Below are 8,512 nucleotides of genomic sequence, written 5' to 3' on the forward strand. Positions count from 1 at the left end.
CACACACATACACACACACACACATACACACACACACACACACACACACACATACACACACACACACACACACGGTAAGAAATTACATTTATGAAGATTACTGTAACAGGTTATTGACTCGTTGGAGACTAGCATGTCCTTTAGCATGATGCTAACTCCTCTTACCTTCTCTGTTCCTCATATAAACACATCTGCTGCTTTAGCTGAAGCGTTTCCACATTTCAGAGCGGCTCATATTCGGTATTTATCTCATTAAGGTTTAAACCCCGTGTTTAAAATGTCTCCTGTCTACACACACATATATTCCTCCTTTATCAGTCCGTTACAGCAGGAAGTGTAACGGTGCAGTTTCTCTGTTTCTGAGTCGAAAACTATTTTCACTTTCACCTTCATTACAGAGAACTGAGAGAGAGCTCCGCCCCTTCCCCTCTGATAACCACGCCCCCTGTGCTCAGCATGTCCTGTATTATTAAAGTAAAGTAAAGTAGACGGTGTGAGTGTCGAGTTTTTAATAAGGAGGAGACAGATAAATATTTTTTCACTGAAGTTCTGTCAAAGGCAGTGTGTCTTATATAGCAAGAAACTGTTTTAAAAATAAAAATACAACACAATATCTTTCCCTCAAGCATGCTAACTACACTAGCAACCAGTCAGATCAAGAGGCTTCACATGTCCCTTATAGTAATTTATATATTATATTGTTAACATAAATAAATAAAAAAATTAATAAATGAATAAAATTATTATTACTTTTATTATTATTATTATTATTATTATTATTATTATTATTATTATTATTATTAAATAGTGTAATATTATAATAATATGTTTATATTATCCCCGGCCCATCTGTTATATTTTACAATTCAGTTTGGACCTTGAGCCAAAACGTTTGCCCACCCGTGATTTATAAAATATCTACACTCGCTAGTCCACAATATAGTGAGCAGGACATGGATTGGGATACTGCAACAGTCCAAATGTTATCAGAACTCCTATACAGCTGTTTATTTCTACATTTTACAGCATTTGGAAGACGTCCTTATCCAGAGTGACTTCCAGAAGTCTCTATGAATGAATACATCAATACTGGTTCACAGACTTCGAATACCATCAGTTGGAAGGTAATACAGCAAGAAATGGACAGACACTGAAGTGCTTCAGGAAGAGGTAGGTCTTTAGTAGATGTATGAAGACAGCCAGTGACTCAGCCGTCCGGTTCGGTCCACCACCTCAGTGCCAGAACAGGTCTTGATGTAGATCTTCATCGTTAACCCTGAGATGATTCTAAATTCAGTATACACACGAGGTTAAGTACACGTCAAAAATACAAATGTTTTGTACAATACCTTGTTGATGGTTCTCAGATTTTTATACGTGTTGTAAACTGTTTTCTTCTGTAATTCAGTCCATTTCATTAGTGTGGCCTGTGGTTATCTACAACTATCTGTATTCAATATAACCCCTCACACACACACACACACACACACACACACATATAGAGACGAAAAAAGAAAGGCTACAAGCATCAGATTAAATTATTTGTGATCGCTGCTGATCATCTGGAGGAAATTCAGGATCAGTTTCTGCACAACACAATAAAACCAGTCACTGACAATCTTTTCATTCTGTCTGAGTTTTTATTTCTTTTCTATGACAATCTAATAATTCCAGTAATGAACAGAGTACATTGTGCATGTGAACAAGTGAGTAGTAGGTTTAATATATTTATATATATATATATATATATATATATATATATATATATATATATATATATATATATATATATATAAAGCTCCTAACATTAGCTTGTCATGCACATTTTAAATAAACGCTTGCTTCAAGTTTACTAATTTCTTTAACAAGATTTACCCCTTTACTTTGGTTTTTAAAACATTATACCTGGGAAACACTAATGATCTGTACTGGAAATTTTCAAAAGTTAATCCAATTGGAATATTGTCTGAGATTATTTGAGATCCAGATTAAAAAAATAAATAAATAAATCAAGCAGGTCTGCAGGACGCCTAAAACCTGATTTGTAGAAGCAAAAAGAAAAGAACCAACACCAACAATTAATGATTCATAAAATCAAACCTAACCAAAAATATACTGAAGATCTTAATCTCATTCACGATGAGGTGTTAAACCATGACTCCAAGAAGAACAGTCCATAAATAAATCAGTATTTACAAGATTGATGTTTTTGTCATTGTGGTTGCGAGTTCATGAGGTCTTTTTTTCTCAGTGCAGTAACACAGATCTGTGATCAGCTGTTGAATAAAACACTCCATATGAAGTGAAAATGCTGAACATCAGCTTTAGAGCTTTGTCTCATGAATTACTGAGCTACCAGTTGCTAGCTAGCTAACTTAAATGCAAGTTTGGATCATGTTCCATTCAATAACATGGGAACTGGAGGGGTTAATAATTGTACTGCAGACAGCCACTAGAGGGCGGCAGAGGCATTTTGGCTTCACATTTAAACCCCTGGTATGATGTCCACCCTTATAGACAGTCAGTGGTGTGATTATTTTCTTTATGGGATTCAGCTTGTGTGTTCTGCACATGTGAGTTTGAATCATGTAATAAAATGTTGTACAGAAAACACAGCTCATGTTAGAGATTTTAATCTGTTTAAAATAATTGTGAGGGGGTTTGTGTGATATCGAGTCTTCCCTGATTGTGACTTTCCATTTTCAATTTGAAATGCTGAAATTCGAGGAACACTGCTTGGCTGATGGACCATCACAGAGGGTGGAGAGCTGGTGGGGAGTGGTGGTGGCTGAGGGTCCAGGGTCCACAAACACAGCATATCAGGGTTTGGTGTGGGAACCATGCTTGATAGAAGTGCTGGGTCAAATGGAAATTGCCCCATGATGCCTAAAACAACATGAAGAATAAAATATACATTAACAGTATACATTTATGTCAATAAAATTTAAGTAATGGTCAAAGTGTTTAGATATATTTAAATATACTATTTAGATATTTTAGATATACTTCTGATGAGGATCGGGTCTGTTGCCAGCTGCAGAGGGCCACACACCCTCTGGAAAACTGCCTCAGGCCTTATGAGATTTTTGAGACTTGGACATATTGAGGATTTCACTAAAGACTCAGTAGCAGAAAATCTGTTAAAAAAATAAACAAATTCTACAGTTATTATTCTAAAACAGCCTGGGTTTCATTCAATTTCTATTTTTACCAGCCTAGTTGTTTTTGTTTGGTCATCTTTGCCCCTGTCTTCCCCACTATAGGTTCTGAACAGTGTCTATGAAGACAAAAGGCAGTGTGAAAGTTAAATTCAGCAGGTTGAATTGGATAATAATAATTAAACCATAACATACAATTATTAAATAAATGGAAACGAACAACATGTAATTTTGTACAATTTCCAGCCCTTCTAGATTGTAATTCGTACCATAAAGTACTTATTATAATACAAATCAACACATGATTAACATCAAGACATGAACTTATACAAGAAACAGCACTTATCTGGAGCAGTATAACGTTCCAAAGCCTACAGAAATAAAGGTTAATCAAAGCACATAATTAAAAATAAACAAACAAAAAACAAACAAACAAACAAACAAATGAATAAATAAATTATTAAAATAAACAGGACAATACGCATTTAACTGATCCTCATAAGCGCTCACTGTCACAGCTGAACACCAAAGTGTTTCCTTTTTTATCTGCCATATGCATCAGACTTTTTTCTCGTATCAAATGTAAAATATTTTCATTCATACAAAACACTATTATAATCAATATAGAATGATTAATGTTAACATATAGGAGAGAGAGAAAACAAAAACAACACATAAATGTCTCGACTTACACAGACATATGGGGAACATTTCCACTGTGTATTACCAAGACGTTTTTAAGGCTTTGTAAATATTTAGAGTCTTTATAGCTTTTGGATATATCAGTCCATCTAGTGCTTCAAAATAAACATGTATTTCTGAAACTGTTGTAAACTGGGAGTCTTTACTGACCATTTGCATTTCTGAATGTAAAATTTTATTCTCATCACAAAGAAAACAATCATTTTTCCACATCAAACCAAAAGAATTTAACAAAAATACAGTCATAAAAATGAGGCAAGATTGTTTATTTGTTCATTAAAACACACAACATACATCGATGTCTTACTTTTTAATTTGTGGGGTAAATTAAATAAATAATTTTGAAAGACACTTCTAAAATTTTGTTGTTAAAGAGAAATTTGTTATTATACTTTTATTATACAATTCATTTCTGATTTCAATTCGTAAAGCTAGTGTTCTAAATGAATTTGCAAGGGGGCTTATAGGTTCATGAACAGTAACCTTATGTGAAATTTGTTGCATTTTCTGTCCATTAAATTAATTCTATATTTTAATGAACCATAATATCACATTTAAAGCCTGAACACTGGAAGGAATCCGATCCTGCAACATTCTCACACACCCTGATGGTACTGTATCACTAACAAGAATTTTTGAATAAGTAAGCAATTAACAACAATATCACTTTAACCCAGCTATTGAATGAATTAATGTTTATTTCTGATATATTAATTATTCTTTATTAATTGTTTGTGGAGAGAGAAAATATTTGTATAGGAGAAAAAGACACAAAAGAGCCTGTCTGTGGAAATTAGATAACTGAAGTGGAAGTTTATATCAAAGTTACACTCGAGAAGGAATTAAATACCACCTACTTTACTAAATATAATATTTGGGATTTAATACCATAGTTGAGTTTTATTTTTAATGAAATTTTATATCCAGGATATTTTAGAAATAATATTTGAGGAATAGAAATTGAACAAATTTAAGACTCCATGTGAATAGGAACTGCATAACGTTCATTTAAATAATGTAGCTTATTTTTCCAGACAAATGTAGGTCATTAAGAATCTACTTTTTTAATAAAAAATAAATAATAAATGCTATTAGTCTGAATTCTACATAAATGAAAACCAAGATAATTAACATCATGTTTAATATGGATATTTTCTGTTTCAGTATATTGAGTATAGGTGTCTTTTAAAGGGAAACGTATACATTTTTTACATTTAAGCTTAAGCCAGAAAATATATTTATATACTGTAGGTCAAAACATATTTTGAAAGCATCTCCTGTTCATCCTTTAAAAAGAGATCTGTAATGTCTGCTAATTGAGAACACTTTAATTCAGTATCCAAAATCTTAATAGATTTAAAGAAATCTTGAAATTTATGAATAGCTAACAGCTGCATAAGTAACAGAAATAAAAAAGGATTCCATGTGTAATATTAAACTGATGGATGATGCCATGGGGAAGTTTCATACAGCTATTCTTACCATTATATAATATTCTTATGGGATTTATGAAATATGAACAAAACCTAAAAATTTGAATGCATTCAATAAGAAATTGCTTCACTGCATCAAAGGCTTTATATATGTCTATAAAAAGGATTAAACTATTATCCATTATTAGATCATTGTAATCAGTTAAATCTAGAATTAAACAGATGTTATTACTAATATGTCTTCCTAGCATTACACCAGAATGGTGATTATTTATTATCTTATCTAAACAAGACTGTAAACTTTGAGCAAAAATGTGTGAAAATATTTTTCCATCATTATTCATAAGAGTAATAGGTCTCTAATTGTGGAGTAATAAACGGTTCTTATTCGGTTTAGGTATTAGAGTAATTAGAGCTTGACACATAGCTGGTGGAAGGCTACCTCTATCCAAAGCTTCTCTGTAAACATATAATAAGAATTCTCAAAAAAAAGGTTTATAAAATTCACCAGTAAGACCTTCATTACCTGGGGGTTTATTTATTTTTAATTTAGCAATATTCTTTTTTTAAATCTTATCTAAAATATATATATATTTATAAAACTGTTGCACACATGTAGAGGTTTTTGAGGATCATCTACAATCTGGACATTAATCATAATCTCAAGTGAATGAATAAATAAATAAAATGACATGTGTCACGGCTCCTAACAGTATCTCACCATGCACATCTTTAATGAATGCTTGCTCTTAAAAGTTTATAAATTTCTTGAAAAAAAGGTTGTTTTTTAACATTATACCCAGGAAATCCTGACAATCTGAACTGATGATTTATCCAAAATGAATCCAATTTAAATATTGTCGGAATATGCTCACACTCTGTACATTAAATCATCAGTTAATATTTTCGATATCCAGGTTTAACAAAAAATAAAAATCTAGCAGTTCTATGGGACACCTAAAGTGTGATTTATAATAAACACAGTCATGGAGGAAAAGATGAAATATCATATAGTGAATATCTGCAAACACATTCAGGATGGGGAGTTAAACCATGACTCCAAGAAGAAGAGTAAAAATAGATCAGTAGTTACATGATTGATGATTGATGTTTCTGTTGTTAATCTCAGGATGGAGAAAACCCTGACTCGTCTCTATGGGCAGGTGGTGCTGTGACCCACCAAAATATTCATCCGCTTCAAAACATAGACCTCTGTATAAACGGAATCAATCCTGTATTATTAACTCGTAAATGTGTTCAGCATTATTCCAAAAGTATTTTCGGAGTTTCTAGATTATTTTAATGCTTAAAGTGAGGAGGATATGTTGAAATGTAGTGCATGGCTTCGGCAGACAGGTTGGCTCTGTTATGATTGTACTAACAGGACAGAGGGGGTCACAGTCCTCCTGAGCTCAACAGCGCCCCCCTGTTCCCCCAGTGTAAATCTGTGGTGAAAAATGGAACTGCAGCGCGTCCTGATTGAGAGCCATACGGGCAGAAATGAGACTGCTGCTTGATTTTACGTTACGTGAACGTAGTTCCGGACAAGGCTAGATCAATCCGCGTCAGCAAAGTGTATATGAGTGTGTCAGTTAAGGAAATGCGTCAGTCTGTGAACATGGCGAGTGACACAGATCACTCCGCGTGTAATAGTCCCTGGTGATGATTTTCAGTTGGAAAAAGCTTTTAACACAAGAGCTCCCCGAGTTCAACAAAGCAGTCACTGAAAACAATTCTAATAGGAATTCACCAGTTCTCATTAACATTAATCAGACATGGTCTTAAACATCATCATGTGGTGCAACTGTGATTTTCCCTCCTACACAAAATATAGAAATGGGACCGTATTTAATTTCACACATTTACCTCGTTTATCATTGAGCTTCATTTCTCTGGTGTGATTCTTGCTGCTGCATGTCCCCAGGTTGTGTCTAATTTCTAAAAAGGAGTGTATGAGAAAGTTTAACACGTTATTAAGAACACAATCGGACTCCCATAAACTACAATACAATCTGTTCTGTTCTAAAGGATCTGCAGAAATGTCTACTCGCATTGTTAATGAGTTTCTAACATGACGTCACATGGCTTGTTTTAATTTGGATTAAACTATGAATCTGATTTTAAAATGGAGAAGACTACCATTCACTTGAGAATGACCGTATCAGTGGCTAATATTTCATCCACCGAACAATTATACAGTATGATGGATGGTCAAATCAAATGATGGGAACATCACATAGAATTAAAAATCTAAATATCAATACACACTAAACCAGGTCTGAAATCACACGGACACTCATTAGCTAAAATACACACATTAAACTTTTTTATAAAAAGTGTGATAGATGTTAAAAACACTTTGTACTTTACATGGATGGGGTGTAATGTATTATTCAGCCCTCTGTTTCTCTTTGTTTCTTCTTAAGCAGCTCACTTCCAGTTTTTGTATGTAATCTTTCCCAGATCTTCTCTTCTATGATAGCTGAAACAAATTCATGACAGGAAGTAGACTGACAATTTTAAATGCATTATTTATGATAGATGAGAACAGAAGGTACAGTTTTTATTCATAAAATGTTGATGTACCACAAAATTTCATTCACCCCAAATAATTACAGTCCATGTGTGCAAACTAAACTGTAAACCCAGTCTTTTAAAGATTCCACATTTCCATATCACTGTGATTCAGTCCACAGCAGTTTAGACACGGCCATTTACACTGAAGAGATAAAGAACGTAGACTCATCTTAGACGAGTGGTTTAAGGATGTGTGATACAGGGCAGCCAATCAGAACAGAGGCTATTTAACATGTAGCTGTCTTAAACAGGAAGTTAAAAAAAATACACCTTCCTTTATTCTGAGAGAAAAAGAGCAACTGGAAAATGATTCTATTAAAATGATTTATGATTTTGTTTGTAATAAGTGGAAATTAGAGGAAAATATAAATGAGGACTATGAGTAACATGATAAAAAAATCTACTAATCAGCAAATTAGAAACATTATAGGGTTTAAAATATTAACATCATGTTCTAGTACATGTTTTCTTTTTTTTCTCTTCTTCTATCAGGATACTCAGCTCTAGCATTAGAGTCAGTGATTCTTTTACAACTGAGTGGTATATAAACAGGTTATATAAATAAAATACTAAATAATTACAGACATACATACATATATAAATTTATTCATACAGTATTTACACAAATGTACAAATATATAC

General features: G+C 33.1%; 1 protein-coding gene across 2 annotated transcripts in view; it reads right to left on the reverse strand.

Annotated features, from left to right (window-relative positions):
• The window catches only part of LOC131348237 (trichohyalin-like), a 166,381-nt gene extending 165,938 nt beyond the window's left edge, over nucleotides 1–443 (reverse strand). For both annotated transcript variants that reach the window (XM_058383010.1, XM_058383009.1), the window contains exon 1: nucleotides 166–443. The gene's annotated coding sequence lies outside the window, so the exon portion shown is untranslated. The remainder of the gene's footprint in view (nucleotides 1–165) is intronic.
• Between the last annotated feature and the right edge of the window lie 8,069 nt (nucleotides 444–8,512).

The sequence above is a fragment of the Hemibagrus wyckioides genome, linkage group LG28 (assembly GCF_019097595.1).
Source record: "Hemibagrus wyckioides isolate EC202008001 linkage group LG28, SWU_Hwy_1.0, whole genome shotgun sequence".
In the NCBI taxonomy this organism is placed as follows: domain Eukaryota; kingdom Metazoa; phylum Chordata; class Actinopteri; order Siluriformes; family Bagridae; genus Hemibagrus; species Hemibagrus wyckioides.